Source organism: Plectropomus leopardus, chromosome 17, assembly GCF_026936395.1.
Source record: "Plectropomus leopardus strain MGB_pleo_1.0 chromosome 17, ASM2693639v1, whole genome shotgun sequence".
Taxonomy (NCBI): Eukaryota; Metazoa; Chordata; class Actinopteri; order Perciformes; family Serranidae; genus Plectropomus; species Plectropomus leopardus.
This window is the reverse complement of record NC_142192.1, coordinates 22,147,569-22,165,528: the sequence shown is the minus strand read 5'-3', so window position 1 is coordinate 22,165,528 and position 17,960 is coordinate 22,147,569. Positions and strand designations below refer to the sequence as shown.

Here is a 17,960-nt window from a genome sequence, read left to right as displayed (position 1 = left end):
TGGTGTTAGTTTGCAAGTTTTCTTGGCAATTTAATGTTTCTCTCTCTGCAGGAGGGATTCACCGCCTTCTTTCCAATTTGGCAAAGTTGGAAAAACTTTTTGGATAAAACACACTGAGCCTATGGATTGATTTTTATCAGTTTCAGCCACGCTGCAAAATCTTGGTTTAATAGCCAATTTTCAGTGACTGTGCACTTCCAAATTGTGGACCAAGATACAGTAAAATAAATATAGCACACAGTGAATCGTCTGCTGTCAGGATGCGCGTTTTTGGCTCTGTTAATGTGAGAGGAACTCTGTAAATTATTTTTAAATAGCTAATTTTGAGATTTTACAGTGAAACATCAGGAAAAAAAGTCACAAAATCCTACTTCCCATGCATTTGCATGTTTAAGACCTTTTAAAGATTAATTTAAGACATTTTAATGCCAATTAAGGCCTTATTATCAGATCAATGTATTCAATGCCTTTTGAGACGTTAACCCTCTCCGCTTCTCGCTGCATTTCTCCTTCCCCATCTCCTTTGCCTTTCCACACTTCCATCACTGCCTTTCCCTCCCCTTTCTCCCTCTTTACCTCCTTGTTCCCCTGCTTCGGTTTTGTGAAAGGGGGCTTTATCAGCAGGCCTGAATGGTGCAGGTCCACTGGAAGCGCGGACAATGGGCCCATCATCAGAGGGAAGCAGAGCCCATGAAAGAGGAACAAAGACCCTCTGCCCAAGAGGGGCCCCACTCTGCACCTCACACCAACGCAGCAACAGCCTCCACTGGCCCTGCATGCTGTGTGTGAGCGCTTGGGAAAGAAACGTGTGTGTTCTTGCCTGTATAAGCAGGCAGGTGCTGCCTCTTGGGATTTCTGCATTATGGATCTGCCCCCCTAAAATGGCTTGGCTTTCAGCTACCATTCTTAAACAGGCTGCATTCTCCTGCCGGCACCGTGCATCCATTATTATCAGAATCTATCTTTCTGCATGGCCTCCTGTGCATCCCACACTTATGTTTGTATGTAGAAGGTCTTAGCGTGTCACCCACAGAAGGGCAAAAAGGAACATGCTTTCCTGTCTTTAGCTGTAACATGACAACACATGCTCCCGTCATGAATATGCATGCTCTCTCACTGTCTCCTCAGGGGAGAAGGGGACTCTAAGAGAAACATGTTTGTGCAGGGAAAGCTGTTTGAGTGAGCGGCGTGTGAGACAAGTCCTATCTGTCCAACAGGTTTTTCAGTAGAAAGTGACCGGACAAGACAGAGTTGGGAAAGAAGTCATCTGTTCTTACATTTGTCATCGCTGTTGAGGGGGGCGTTCTCCCAGCTGTGAACCTTTTGAAAACAAACACCTGAATTTGATAATTTGGTAACTCTTATTGTTAAGAAATCATGCTGTCTGATAGTCTGATGATATAGTTGCTAATCTCTGAGGTCCATAAACATGGCATGAAAACGCAGCAAAAACACAAACATTGATTTAGACCGTTTGTACTGGGGAAAAGGAATTTCCAAGTTCATAATGTCAAGTTTGAACTGGAACGCACCCTGAAGTCAGATTTCCAACTCAAAAAGCCGGAGGAACATCACCAAACCTGACAAAATCCAATACAGCTGCTCCGTACGAAAACTGTAGTTATATAAGCTGCACGTTCTCACTCCGACTTGTCAAATAGCACCGCTCTGTCGGCACTTTCGGCATACGAGTGTGACGTCAAAAGCTACCTTCAGCGTCCAAGCTAAACGCACACTATTGTTCCCCACGTCCAAAAAAACAGAAACTTGATATTTGACTTTTAAGTTATCACGGATAAAGTGATATCCTATAGAGAATGTAAAGGTACATCACGCTGTGGGGGACTGGGGCGGCATCTCTGAAATACACACTCTGTTCCTCTATCACCAAAGTGTGTGTAATCCAAAAGAGCTGAGGTTCTGTATACGTGTCTGTATCCAGCTTCATGCTGCCGTCACATGGATCCATGATTAGTTTGTCCAAATGCTGTTGCTTGACCACCACAGTGCCCCCGTTTAAAACATTTAACACAGAGTGACGTCAACTTTACATTCTCCATTGATGAAATCATAACAACGTCAACCCGACCTAACGTCAACAGATCCGTCTCCCTCCGGGGACACACAGGTGACCAAGAAAAAGCTAGTGAGTGGACCTCGAGCTGGGTTGGTTTTTGTTTTTGTTTCGGGAGAAGATAATTGATCCTTTTTAGCATTCTAGAGGTGTTCAGGACATAAACAAACAAACCACTGAATCCTTGAGCTGAAAACAGTATACTGAATCAGTAGCTTTCTGCATTGAAGCACCTCACCGGTGAGGAAAATGACAAGATGTCAAATTCACAGAAACAATCAAAGGAGGTTGCTGAGCTAAAGCAGGAATAAATTGGAAAACATTTTGTCAGTGTTGTGCAGAACTAATCTAACAGCTGTATTAGGGCCTCTTAACGGCAGATACTATCATTATATTACCAGGATGTGAACAAATTTACCCTTAGGTACTAATTTAAAAAAAACCTTGAAACCTTGAGGATGTGGTCAGTTAAGGGCGTACATTTTGTGCACTAACGATATTATGAAAGAAATGTGCTATTGAAACAGAACGTGTTTTATTCTGCTTTCCACCATCAACATTGCCGCAGCTTTTCACAGCTTTGAACTCCAAAGGTACATTATGGCCCCGTACGGATTTCTGAGTTCTGGACCAGAGGACATTTACGATGAATATATCAAATAACTACAGCTGCTGCTGCGGCAGAGACAGATTATACTTTCCGGTCTGTTGACATTGTGCAACAGTATTTAATATTTGCAGGGAGTTAAGGTCATATTCATCAGTTGACATTAATGAGTTGAGCTGTACTCATACATTAGATCACTTATTAATGTCCATAATGTATGAAAAGACCTCATACGACCTGGTGCAAATTATACGCTTTATCCAGAGGTTTTGAGTGCCTGTTAAGTCAGTCTCTGCATTTCTCGCTGATCGAAGGGGGAAAAGGTCTGTGTGTATTATACATATGTGATTTTTTCTGTGTGGCTGCTTGTTTGTGCATGGGATCATGCATATTAGTTTATCACATGCTTACGATTTTAGCCTGGCAGTAATGGTGTGTATTAGTGTGATGGATACTTAGGCGCCAACGCGGACCAGAGGTCTCTTTATTTCTAAATGCAGACAGGATACAGGGAGCATATTATTACGGCCACAAAACAGGACACATGCGAGTGACCTTTGACCGTGGGCCATTTCGAATCATTATCTCCAAGCTTAAGAGCAGGGGCTAATCCTTGCTGTGTTTACCACACAACTGGCACAACAGCTGGATGGTCTGTTTGCAGCCTCTCCTGGACCTCTTGGTCGCCTGATACATATGGATACTATCCAGGGTGATGTGCCCTCATTTGGATTTCCACCAATGGGCTTCAAGGAGGCATTAGTGCATACAAAGTAAGCTATGTTCATCTCAGGAGATATGAGGGGCTCAGCCCAGTCTGGTGCTCTAAATCATCCCATTGCTATTGGCAAATTTCACTGTTCCAGTGAAAAATCGTATTAGTGAAGGATTAATTGGAGTGTTCATGTTGGCCAGTGGGGTAGTGGGTACTATGCAGCTATGATGGACTCTCCTCGCTGGTTATCTGTCATAAATGGATTGGTGATCTCCCTGTTGTCTGTAGCAGCTGGGTAAAAGGGTGTGGAGGGCCGAGTAAGTGCCAAGTATTATCTGAAAGTGGCACATCCAAATAAATTTGCATGTGCTCATAAAATAGGTGATGATGGAAGCTTGGTGATGTGGTGACTATTTACAGGTCAATGTGGGAAATCTGTTTTATTTTGGCCAGTATGGGGAAATGTACTACAATAGTTTTCTCCAGACTCGATTACTGCAACTCCTTCCTCTCTGGCATAAATCCAAAATCACTTTCCTGCCTCCAACTAGTACAAAATGCAGCCGCTTTAAGCTTCTCAGTGGTTTTAACAGACGACATTACTTCACTTCAATCCTGGCTTCCCTCTATTCCCTGTTTATTTTAGAATTGATTTTAAGATTTTACTGATAACTTTTAAAGCTCATCTGGGTCTGGCCCCAACTTACATAACAGAAATGTTGACACCTTATGAGCCAGTCTGCAGCCTTAGATCCTCGGGTGGGGCCCTTCTGGCCGCTCCGAAGTCGAAGCTTAAAACTAAAGGTGACCTTGCTTTTGCCATCAGCCATTGGCTTTGTTTCTAAAGCTGCAGCGCGTTTCTCCTAAAGAAATGTTTTAGGCTGTTTTAGTGAGTTTGCCCCAGAGTGCAAGGATGTAGCTGACGTCACCTGCTGGTTTGTGAACTTGCCATTTTAAAGCCTTAACTTCAACATTTTGGTCTCTGACATCTTGGTGTCTTGGATTTGGAAATTACCATTTGTGGACAGGAGGTTGGAGCTGTGAAGGAGCGAAGTCTTTGACTCAGACTATAAGGACGCCTCATAGACAGCCTGTCACTCAAGTGGCCCCGCCCTTAAATATGAACATATGTGGACCTTAATGAGATCTAAATGGGGAGTTATAAAAAAAAAAAAAGTCACCCCCCATAAAGTTCTCATGAATTTTGAAATTACCTATAGAGACCAAAACCATTTTTTTTCCTTTTTTTTTAAACTAGCTGTAAACATATAGCCGCTATTCTCTGTCTCTTTCACACCGGCTTCAGCAACCATCCTCTGAGGTTTCCGCTTGGTTTGCCCTTCTTCAACACCGTACTGTTTTCTGTACGATAAGTAAAGAGATTTTTTGCAATCCACTTAAGTTAAAGGGGTAGTTGAATATTTTGGGAAATATACTGTTTTGCTTTCTTGTTGATTGGATGAAAAAATAAATACCACTAACCTTTTGTACACTAAAATCACAACCAGTTAGCCAGTCAACTTCACATCAAAGTAGAGACGGGGGAAAAGCCAGTCTGTTATAAATGTTGATATACCCAAGCTCTAAGGACGCTTAAACATACCGGGGTTAAAGTAATAATACAGGACAGAAAGTGTCCTGACAGCTGAAGTGTCTTTTCATAAGACCTTAAACTTCTACAGGTTGTTGGGAATGTTGCTTTGTAGCTAATCTGTACTCTTACTGCCTTCAAAATGAACTTCTGAGGTATTTTTGACATGGGAGTTCAAGTTCACATTTTTCCTGGCATTTAAGAAGACTGTAGCTGTAGGCAGCAGTTACAAAAATGTAAATACTTTGGTGTTATTTGCGTTTTATTATCATCTTTAGGACCAAAAAATCTCTATAGACTCTGACACTTGTGTAAGTCACAACTTGGAGCTATCGGGAAATTTCCACTTACGAAACTGTGAATACCAAGTCAGTGTGTCGTCCAAATGTACAGTAAGTCTTCATATTAAAACAACAAACACAACCTCACTTGAAGACATCGTCTGCTCAGTCTGCGGTGACAAATGTATGACAAATTTATCTAAGAAAAACAATCCATGACAGAGCAGCCACACTGCAAGGAGGGGCATTTGTTACGTAAAGCGAACACAGAATTTGAATTAACCACTGCCCATGGTGACCCTAATTAAAAATTATATAATATGAATAAGCCTAATAATAACTTGTGGAAGATATCAGCAGAAAACCAGTGTCGTTTTTACTTTACTTCACTGTGATGTGTTTTTAACTGAGCAGGGATTGTGTAACAGCTCTGCCAGGACAGGTGAACCATGTAACCGTGTTCTGACTTGTTTTCATTCTGTTGAATAAGTACTGCCTTAAGCATGTATCCACACACACACACACACACACACACACACACACACACACACACACACACACACACACACACACACACACACACACATTTGCACTCAAAAAAGCCCCCTGTGACACAGACCACGTCTCATGCGTCATTCTTTTTTTACTCATCCTGCATCTACTTTATTTGCTCTTTCAATATCCATTTGTAGATTTAAACACAAATGCTGCAGATGTGTATGTTTTACCTCAATTTGATCTCACTTAATGAAATAAACAGTATTTCATAACACATCCCGATGGCCTAAGAGCTTAGTGCCGTGTATGTCGGTGCAGATGTCACGACTGCAGACTTCCCTCCTCTCATATATCCTTGTTGGAAAGGATAAAATGCCATCTAAGGTCTCTTAATCACTCTTTCTCTACATCTAGGTTTCCATTCAAAAAAATGCTCTCAAACTCTTATTAATGGGGTGTAGTTGAGGATAGCAGCATTAGCGGTACGAGGATAAACTGAGGCCGTGCCTGGAAGTCATCAGCGTCTGTCAGTACTGACTCCTGCCCCTCGCTGCCACAGTGGGAGCGAGGTTTGCTCTGGGTCATTTAAGGGGAAATGAACTAGGAAGTCCCAGGCTCTCCGTTAAAAGTCTCTTTTATTTAAATTGCATAGAAATGTAATGGATAAGAAATACTTAAAAATCATTATCATCCTTCATGAAAGTGAAATAAGATGTGCGGGACTTAAAAAAAAAGTTGGATCCAGTAGAGATTGCCAGAAGTGCAAACTGGCATTTAAACATCAATTAATCTTTAAGATTACTTTTTAGATCAATTTTTCAGCGTAAACGTTGCTAATGCTTTCAGAGTTTCTCACAGTGGCTGCTGGGGGGAAAAAGTGAAAGTGGTGGGAAAAAGAAATTGTTCCAAAATCTCAATTGTGTTCAGGGAAGTGAGAGGGAAAGAAAGCACACAGGCTTAAGTAGAAACATCCTCTCTGACGGGAAACAAAAGGCGTTTATGGGAAGTGCTTCCTTAATTTTACAGGCTGTTAATCATCTCTTCCATGATCTAATATATTGTATATGTAGGTGTCAGAATTTATTTGACAGCTTTGAGATGTTGAAGATTGAGCCTCTTAAGTAAAAAAAAGTGAGAAACGCTTGTTAAATTATTTACAGATAAAAAAATACAGTTTTCAATAAATTAGACTGTTCTCGTGGACTGTTGGTCTGTTTTGTATGTATACCTACAGGAAGTAGTGCACCAGAGTGTGCTGACAGAAATAAAGAAGTGATATAAAGACTAAAAGTCCACTTCAGGAGGCAGATCGCGGTTGTTGGATGAGTCAAACAAACTCAAATGACTCAGAGGAGACAGGTGTTCCAAACCACATGAAACCAAGTTAACTTTGAGTTATTTTAGGTTACGTCATCACGTTAAGTACCGAACTCTGAATTAAGTACACAACTTAATGATGCCCAACCATTAAGTACGTAACTTTACATCAAGTACATAACTTGGGAATGATTCTTATCCTCAACTTAACTTTATAATTTTCTTAAACCAAAGCAATTTTACATAACTTTTTATTGACGTGAAAACGCCCAACCATGATTCTTTCCTAAACCTTACCTTCATAACTCTACGTTATTGCCTAAATCTAGCCTACGTGACTTTACTTTAGTATGTAACTTAACATTAACTACTTTTGTAAGGATGCCCAACTATGATTTTTTTCCTAAACTTAAACTATGTAACTACTAAACCTAACCTACATAATTTTATATTACGTACGTCCCTTTACATTATGTACGCAACATAACACCCAACTAAACTACTTTTGCAAATTTACATTATTGTCTAAACCTGACCTACGAACATTAAGCACATAACATGACAACACCCAACCATGACTCTTTTCCTAAACATAAGTTTACTTGCCTACAACAAACAGACGTGACTTTACTTTAAGTACATCCCTTTACATTATGAATATAACATGAAGCCTGTCCGTGAGTCTTTTGCTAAACCTAACTTACAATATTGCCATAACCTAACCGACGTACCTTTACATTAACTACTAATGCAACGCCCAACCATGATTCTTTTGCTAAACCTAACCTATGAAACTTTATGTTAAATACATTACTTTACATTCAGTATGCAATGTGACAATGCCAAATTGTGATTCTTTTCCCAAGCCACACCTACGCAACTTTACGTTATTGCCAAAACCCAACGTACGAAACTTAATGTAAAGTTCAAAATGTAAAGATGGCCAACCATAATTCTTTCCCTAAATCTAACCGACATAACTTTAAGTCAAGTACTAACTTAATGTTAAGTATGTTAAGTATGTAACGTTACGTGATGACGCCATTCGAAATGTTATATATGCATTTTAATTAGATATTGTATGAACTGTTATGTGAGGATACGTTGCATTATTCCACATGGGAATTCTCTATTACTCCGTCACTTTAAATGCTGCCTCCACTTCCACCGTTTCATATGCATATTCTTTTGAGAGGGCAGTAACAACAAGTGGATATGCAAAGGGAGAAAAAAAAATAAAAGACAATATAAATCTGATGGCTCTATCAATGCTCTGTGGGAGGGATTGGGATTAAAACCCATTTAACATGGATACGACACGGTGTGACCTCCGGCCCTGCTGGGAGGCAAACCAGGCTGGGTTAGTTTTACAGTCAGGTTTTACTCATCAGGGCCGACCTGCTGGTTTTGCTGATGAGCTGTTTGATGAGTGTTCAGACCAAAGCGTAGCACACTTTCAGCAGGATGACCTCCCCACCCACATAAACCCTGACTGTGCAGACCTACTGATGCAATGCTCAACACAACTCCAACCTTTCCTATCTTCTTTTATAAGTCAAATTTTCCTGCTGACAGAGGATGTTGGAGCAGATCAGTGGGATGTCAGTTAAAGAGTTGGTTCATGGGGAGTGATTGTTAAATGCTGGGATTTTATTAGTTAATTGTTTTACATGAAGCCTCCTGGTACAGTACACCGTGGCTCAGTTTGGAGGGGTCGTACCGTGTGAAACATACCACATGAGCCACGGTTTTACATGAAGTGTTTAAAGTAAAAAGTCGTTCTTCACTCCAGCGTCTACTGACACACAGATATAAAGGCAGGGGTTTGATTAGGCACAGGTGCGGCTTGTTAAATGCTCGACCTCTGCTGGCTTCCAACCAACAGTCGTGCTGCGTTCATGCGATGCTGGGTTTCCCGTAAATCCGAGCTGCCAGCTGGGAAAAAATTTGTAGGGTATGTAGGACGTGCAATCTGCAAACGTTATCCACAGACGTTGCCAACTTTTAAAAAAACTGCTGTACCTACTGTAAAAAACAGTTAAATCTACCTATGAAAAGGCTGTGACTTTATGATTATATGGCTGATTAATAAAAAATATCGATCTTCCATCCTTTAAGCAACAAGATGCCACTTCTGTTCCTTCTTTCTTTCACTGCAACAGTCTGTGTTAACGTCTCATCTATCATTATGGCCAGTAACACTTTGCAGTGTAATGTGGCACTCACACGAGTCTTATGTGCTGCGAACAGATCTTTGGCTTCAGCCTCAAAGATTATTTATGCTTCAGAATAAGAAACAGTTTTCTGCTCAAGCCAATGCATATAGCTGTCAACGAAAGACGATGAAAACACTGACAGCCTATAAACACAGATTGTTTGTAAAATCAAAAATGTTTTCACGAGATTGGTTCCCGTATTTCTGTTTCCTCTCGGATGTATATTTTTGAGTCACGCAGCGTGTCGGTCATAGTTTGCATCAAAGGCTACAAAAAATGGGGAAAAAATGAAACTGAAAGGCATTTGCAAAATTAGTTTGTCAATATGACATTTTGGGAAAACATTCCCCGAGGGGAGTGAGTCAAGATACCTTGTGACATCTGAGGCAGTCAGCTGAAGTAAGTAGATTTGACACATGCTCACACAAGGTATAAAATATAGTTATGGAGTGCAACACACTTTACCTTTTAATAAAATGCCCCGTCATATCAGTGATTCATCAGACTGGAGTTCAGCAGATGAAATGTTCAAAATTGGTTTTGACAAAACCAATGTGTCATTCAACTAAAAATCCCCTACGAAATATTAATGCCGCGTGAACTTATGTGATTTAATTCGTATTTGTACATTTGTAAAACCTTATGCTTGTACTGGACATGAGAGTACTTTTAACCAGGAAAGAAGCAGCATAGCTCAAATATGACAATGTTATTTGGTCCATCACTTTGATCTCAATAACTATTACTTAAACTATTATTATTAGTCTTTTCTTCCTTCATCACAGTTGTTTTTTTGTGATGTCGTGAAATATCTTGACAAGCTTTGGGTGGACTGTCATGAAATTTGGAGCAACTACTCATGATGCAATGAACCTCAATGACGTTAATGATCCCTGTTTTTTAGCTATGGCAGAACAACATTATGACTATGACTGATCCCGAAGTATTCATCTACCACTATTATCTGGTTAAAGGTTAATTTCCATGCTTTGACCAACTACGTGCAAAACAAATCACATCAGCCTCAGCTATACTTAATTAGTTTAATAGTTTAATTAGCAAAAGTCAGCATGCTATATGTGTTAAAAATCAGTTGTTGGCTTGCAAAATTTTGCTTGTGCACAGAGTCCGGCTGTGTCTTATCAAAACAAAACTTGCCTGCCGCCAATACAGGAGGAACCCATTGCACAAATGCCATACATAATAACTGCACACATACCTTGCACAGGTCAATTCATAGCAAGTAACGTATATCAGACATTGCACAATGCCCTTTAAAATATTGCACGTATATTGCACATTGATATGGTGGGCGGGTCACATAGCTGCTCCAGCCGAAGCTATACCTACGCACCAAACGTAGCAGTTAAACATACTGTACAACACACTGTTAATTCTAGATGTCCATGTTGTTGTGAAAATATTTGTGCATTTGGACGCATAGATGAAGTGAAGACAAAAAAAAAACAACTTGTGAGTGGGCACCTTCTTGACTAGATATTTGCTTGCTTTCCTCACCTCTGTTTCTCTTCTTGTGCACTATTTTGCTTAAGATGAACAGCCAATCAGCGATTTCTCTGACTTACAATCTCCGCCACTCATTCAACATGCTCAATCAGCCGACAAGGGCGACTACGGAGTCAACTATGCAGCACAAACCACAAAAACTAGCAACACAGACGCCCACCAGTGGCCCAACATGGTGTGTCAGGGCCTTAAGTATCACCTCCAGAAACTGCTAGCATGGCTGTAGACGGATGATTTAAAAATTGAACAGGATATAGCGTTCAGATGCTTGAAATTAAACCGTAAAAAACGTCTTTCAGTCTCCGTGAGTTGAGAAGCTCAGATATTGGCAGGAGTTCAGAGTCACGAACAGAACGTGTGAAATCCAACTTCCTGGTAATAAAACATGTAATCTCTAGTCCGGATTTCCTTTTTTTAAGACTTGTTGACAAACCAGACTAGACGCACTCTATTTGCAGCTTTTTGCACACTCTAAATGGTATTATCTGTTTGCTTTGATACTTATTTGTGTCAGTCTGCAGCTTCCTGAATCGTTCAGCCAGACACAAATACTCTGTCACAACATCTTTTTTGGAGACAAGCATTAGCTATTCCTGGGCTTAAGTTCTGACCAGATGCCAAAGTATGGGCACATGCACACATCTGCACACACACACACACACACACACACACACACACACACACACACACACACACACACACACACACACACACACACACACACGGTCTATGTCTGTTTGTCCCCAGCTGTTGAGTGCTGTGCAGATGTAGCAACCAGAAATGGGGGATTACAGCTAAATCTGTAGGGAGAGAGGAGACGGTCGGGGGTGATTATGAACAATGTGGAGACTGGAGCAAAGGTACGACTGTCTAAAACGAAGACAAGGGTTAAGAGGGGTGAGAGGAAATGCAACCCCATGATAAAAAGATTAGACGCTTACAACATTCCCCACTTTCTTTTTTAGGATGTGCTGATTTTCAGACAAAGCGCCCTGATAAATATCTGTTTGGTATTTTGATATCTGCTTGCAAAAAAAGCCCTCAGAAGGTGTCGGTTACTTCCTGAACCCCGGACAATACATGAGTAGATAGATAGAGTAAATTATATTTATGTTATGGAAAAAAGATAACTTTTTTCTTCGCCTTCAGAAACATGTGTTCATTGGGGATTTGTGGGTGAAATTTGTAAGACTTTTCCAGCCAGATTTTGTGGAGATATCATATAAATGTCCCTATTTTCTTTTTTGCTATTCTGACTACTATTTTTTTTTCTTTCAAGCCTGCGCGTGACGTTCTCAAATTTTGGAAAATCTGAACAGCTGGGGAAATGAAACTGTGTCTCGATATATGTTCTGTAACACAAACTGCTGTCCAAAAAATTAAGAATTTACTAAAAGAAAGAAAGAAAGAAAAAGTAGACATGAATGAGGCAGAGTGCAGAGCGAGATGTAGTGAAAATTAGAGAAATTGTGAGAAAGCAAAAGAACACAGGAGCGAAGGGGAGATGAGAAGCAGATTTTTTTTTTTTTTAACAAGTGAAAGCTGGAGGGATGAAAAAAAAACTGCTGTTAAAAAGAAAAACTATCCCATCGTGGGAATCTGTGAGGCTGTAGCACATTCTTTTTCTTCATTTGATTACAAATTCATTGATTTCTTCGCCGCAGTTTAAGCATCTTACATCTCACATCCATTTATATACGTACACATGGGAGCAGCCGAATGTTTTTGCAAGCAGGAACAGTGCAACTTTTAGTTCAAATGTGTTTTCTATAATTCATAAGCAGCTTTAGCTCCTTAAACAGAACAACGGATAACGGTTTACATTAGAAAACAGAAGGTGTCTGACTCCGCTGATATGTTTATACATGTAAATACATAACAGAGACCTCAACTGAAGGGAATCAAATCTCTGTCCTTTTTGCAGCTTGATATCTACCTCCACTTCTTCTAGCCCAGGGTAACAGTCAAATCGTTCCCTCTTTAATATTCAAAACAGTTTCAAACACACACTGTTTGCAGCAAGTACTAGAGGCTGCTGCAGACGGGGAATGTGGTCTGTTTGATATTCTGCGATAACTTTCCTCCACTTGTCAACACATTAGTCAACTGATCTGTAGAGGATTGGCAAGAGCCCAAATTAATGTGCGCAAAAGCAAAGCCCTCTAGGAAGCTTAACGCCGTTCTAATTAAGATGCACATTCACATTTTCCTGCCTCACTTAAACAACATGTCCAAGGAAGTCTGCCTCATAAAACCTGAAATTAGTGTGCTGTCATTGTAAAATTAGAAGTTTTCATTTAATTTAGGCTCACTGTGGCTATTGGATGAATGCATGTTATTGCCGAAATCAAAGAGGCTTCGTTTTTTTTTGCAATTCAATAGAACTTTAGGCAATTTGGGCGAGTCGAAACAGACCAAAAGCAGATATATGCACACACAGATATTCACAAGCAAAGAGCTGTTAAGCCTACTGATGGTGCAGTTTCTTTGTAAGTGTTTATAAGTTCTTTATAGGTTTAACACATTTTCCTCTGGGGGCCAATTATCAGCTCAAAAAGTAATATTAATGTGATTAAATGCAGATTTTTCTCACCCTTAGTGTCACATGTATCAGATCAGCACCTGTGAAATAAAATGACATTTAACACTTCTTACCTGCCTTAAAAGCTTGCTCACGTCACTCGTGGATCGTCACGTCATCCTCCCAGATCCTGCAGAGTGTCTTTGTTGCAGGAGCTGGTATCATATTTCCCAGAGGACCAAGTGATGTCATTGTGGATCCCAAAATGTCTCCTTGCCTCATCTCAACTCAAACCTCCACCTGGGTTTGTTTCCATCTGCAGAGGAGGAGAGTTGACTCACGGTGACCTGAAGCTTGATGAGTGTCAGGTCCAATCCGAAATCCTGCGAAGAATTGAAGACGTCCCATTAGTATACTTTTAGACGAGGGGAGTAGCATTTGAGCAACGCCACCTGTGACCAGGTGAACGGGCTGGAGCTGAGATCATTAGCGGTGCTGTGACAGTTTACTCAGTAATATAAACTTAACCCTTTGAAACCTGGATCAGCATCAGTTTTCTTGTGCTCGTTCAGATGTGCTTCACATGCATTTAAACCTTTGAAACCTGGGCAAATTGGTTTGATTTCTTTTGAAACATGGCTAAAAAGGCAAGGAGCCACTTGGCCAGAAATCTTCTGCAATTTCCAAGAAATTAGGAAAAGAGAAAGATTAGTTTTTAAAAAGGATGAGACAGAAAGAGAGAGAAAATTATTAGGAGATAATCATTAAAAAAGGGAACATGTCCAGACAGCTATATTAATTATTATTATTATGCTTAGCATTGTTATTATTATCATTATTATTATTATTATTTTAAGCTTTTTGTTTTGCTTTTTCGTTACTTTTACTTTTTTCATTACTAAATTTCTGCTAATTTTCTTGTAACTCGGAGCTTCTTATTCTTCCCATGTTTTTGAAAGAAATCAAGCTAATTTTCACAGGGGTCAAAGGCTTAAAGGAATAGTTCAGGGTTTTAAGAATAAGAAATACACACATGAAATTTTGGTACGACACTTATGTGTCTGTATGCTAATGCCAGAAGCTAGTTAGCTTAGCTTAGCATAAACACTGGAAACAGGAAGCCCTCGTTCTTTCTAAAGGTGAAATAATCTGCCTACGAGCAGCTCTACGGCTCACTAATCTCCACGTTATATCTTGTCTCTTTAAGGGACACTTAGCCCCAAAATAAATTATTTTTCCTCTTACCTGTGGTGCTATTTAGCAGTCTAGTTTTGGTGTGGGTTGCAGAGATATCCGCCTTCTCTCCAACATGATGAAACTAGATGGCACTCAGTTTATGGTGCTCAAAGCACCAAAAAAATACATTTGAAAAACCCAACAGCAATGTTTCTGTCCAGAAATAATGACAGGGTTACTCAAGATAATCCACAGTTTCACGTAGGAACTATTTTCTTTCTTCTGAACTACACGCGCCAATCACTGAGCTAGCTAACGTTACGGAGGAGGACGCTGTTAATGTTGAGCTGTGTTTTGCGCGGGCCGCTCATCCACCTGTAAATACGTGTTTTCTTCTTCTCAAAACAGGGTCTGTGCATTATCTCGAGTTACGGGGTTATGATTTCTGGAAGGAGACATTGCTGTTGAGTTTTTCAAATGTTATTTTTTGGGGCCTGGAGCACCAAAAGCTAGCTCCATTATATTGAAAAGGCACCAACACTCACACCAAAACAATCTAGACTGATAAATAGCACCACGGATAAGAGGAAAAATATGTGTTTTAAAATTGCCCCTTTAATTTATATAAAAAGAAAAATTGAAGTGTTGTGTCAAAATGCAGTTTTACAGGGGATTGTTTGACTGACTTGTTTATTTGAGGGTTTTTTTTCAAAGAACAGTGACTTCCTGAAGTCAACCCCAAATAAAACTGCAACTTGACACTATTAGGTGAAAACAAATTTAACAGGAGACACTTAATGTGTTAATTGATGCTTTTTAGAGGTGCTGGTGGAACAGAGCCGGGTTACCAGTTTCACCATCTTTTCACACTTTTCACTAAATTAAGCAACAAATCTTCATATTTGACAGCCATAAGATAATGTGAAATATGTCTTAAATTGTAAACACGGCTGTTATTGTACTTTAATGTAGTGACAGAATCATATGTGAACTGTTAAAAGAACATTTAGTCAGTGTCAGAGCCAAAAAACACTAACAAACTCAGTAGATTTCCATGTAAAACAGAAAAAGTTCACCCTTGTCGTATCATAATTTCAACCATTTCTGTTTTACATGGAAATCTATTCTTGTCTTAAGCTGTGATGACTCACCCCGAAATAATATAATCCTGAGGAGTTGAGAAAAATTGTTAGCACAGTAGGTCAGCTCATCTTTTAAGTTACATAAGTTATATAACACAATATATTCACTGAGGTCATATGAATAAAGCCTCTGATAGCCCTCTTAAAACCTGCTTTATTTTTCTTAACTCTCCTCACTGATTCATGATGTTGTTAACACAAATTGTCCCTGAGCAGCCTCACTGGCACCTTTAGATATAAATTAAACATTGGCTGCAATGATGATACACTTGGGTTTGTGCAGATATCATTATTTCAGTCCTCATGTTCTCAGCAGGTTAACATGTGTGCAGACCTGCGTATATAAATAAAGACAGTTAAATCTACTCAAAGTACACAATCCACATAACTCATAAAGAGACGTATCATTGTCTGAGTTAAAGTTTCATCCTACAGGTAAACATACTTACTGTAAATCTGTTGTTTTTCAGATGTCCCGTATGCATCTCACTGGCAGTTTCCTCAGCAGAGACACAGGAGGAAAGAAATCTTTGGCGACACCTATAGGTGGGAAGCAGACCAGGTTATTTCATTGTGGAGAATACTCTCATAATATCTGCTGTCTTGTAAAAACATATATATATATACATAATATTTCTGTCCAAAGTGTAGTCTGTGAGAAATGAGAGTGCATGAAGCTGAAACCTTTCTTGTTACACACACACAGACACACACACACACACACACACACACACACACACACACACACACACACACACACACACACACACAGGGACTTCCTGGCTTTGTTTTTGACATACAGTGTGTATTTTGGGACGTCATATACACAGGTGTGTGCCTGTCCAATCTGTGTCCAATCAGTTGCATTGACCACAGGTGGACTCCACAGCTTCAAGCAAACAGGATGCACCTGGCCACAGTTTGGAGTGCCACAGCAGAAGGCCTAAATACTTGAATGTAGATGAGAGGTTTCAGGTTTTGATTTGCTAAAAATTGCTAAAAGTGCGTTCACTTTGTCACTATGGATCAAATATTTTTGTCTTTTTTGCCTCTCTTCCTTTTTATCTTTATTCTCCTGTGATTTTATGTACATTCCACCGTACTTAAACATTTTACAATAAAAGACTGGATAGATGTCAAAGCAGCTATGAACTTTGTTAAATCAATGCCAAAAAGTGAAACAATTTAAAAAAAAAACAGAAAGCTATACAGCACATTTGTAAAGCTGAAGTAAAAATAAAACACATTTCAAAATAAATAAATAAAAATTACCAGCACCTAATGGGAAAAGGGCTTCTCAAAGAGAAGAGGAGCTGTTAAATGCAAAAATATTAAAAAATAAAATAAAATAAATAAAAATAAATATTGAAAACTACTCCTACAACTACGATAGTATGTATGCAGATTTACAGGCAGAAAGAAGCTTAAAGATCACAGAAAGAAACTTGGCAGCTTTTCTGGACTGCAAAGAATTTCAAAAAAAGTAAAGAATTACAAAGCTGAAAACTAAAGACAGTAGACAGTGAAGTGTGTGAAATGTTTGTGTAGCTGGCACTGATATATGTTTTCATCTTCACTCTGCTTGAAATGTAGTTGCAATGCATGAAAAAAAAAAAGCTGGCACAAAAGTAATCATTAAGCCTGCATCATGAATTGTAGAGTTGGTATTTGATTCCCGCCTCCTTCCATTCTGATATGCGTGTGCTGTACGAGGGGGAAAATTGGTGCTTTGGACAAAAAAACATCTGCATAATGTCTTTCTTGAGCTGCATGATTAAAAAAAAAATAAAACACTCCTCGATTGTGTCAAATCAATCATTTTCGGGTCGGAGGCATCTGCAGGAGTCATTCTTCACGACTCCCAACCTTGAGACAGGAGTTTCCAGTGAGCACCTGAAGGCAGCACCAGTCTCTGTGATCGTCTCATTGATGTCCTGAGCTATAACAAGTTCTCTGAGGAGGAGGCATCTGCTTCATTGTTTGGGCCAGACGGTGCAGCTTGTCAGGGGAATTCTTCTCGACGGCACAGGCCTGCCCATGCTACAGATGGCTTATCTCACATTGAATGATTCAGAAAACGATAATACGCCTGCAAACGGAGAAGAGGTCATCTCCTGTTGCTAATGGAGTGTCTTCTGTGGTTAGAGTCTGGACAGAGCCCTCTGTAGATACAGTATTTCAACGTGGAAATGTGAAACTGAGCTGCTCTGGGAAAGGTGGGCATTTTTAATCCACTCCCAGCACTCCTGATCCTCTCATTTGAATAGTAAGCGGATCAATTAATGTTTAATTTAG

General features: G+C 39.7%; 1 long non-coding RNA gene across 1 annotated transcript in view; it reads right to left on the bottom strand.

The window, feature by feature from the left end:
* Positions 1–16,414, bottom strand: part of LOC148186654 (uncharacterized) — a 34,485-nt gene extending 18,071 nt beyond the window's left edge. The window contains exons 1-3 of the long non-coding RNA XR_015779541.1: positions 16,293–16,414; positions 16,115–16,205; positions 13,482–13,730 (exon numbers count right to left, since the gene is read on the bottom strand). This is a non-coding gene — a long non-coding RNA (uncharacterized LOC148186654). The remainder of the gene's footprint in view (positions 1–13,481; positions 13,731–16,114; positions 16,206–16,292) is intronic.
* Positions 16,415–17,960: the final 1,546 nt, after the last annotated feature.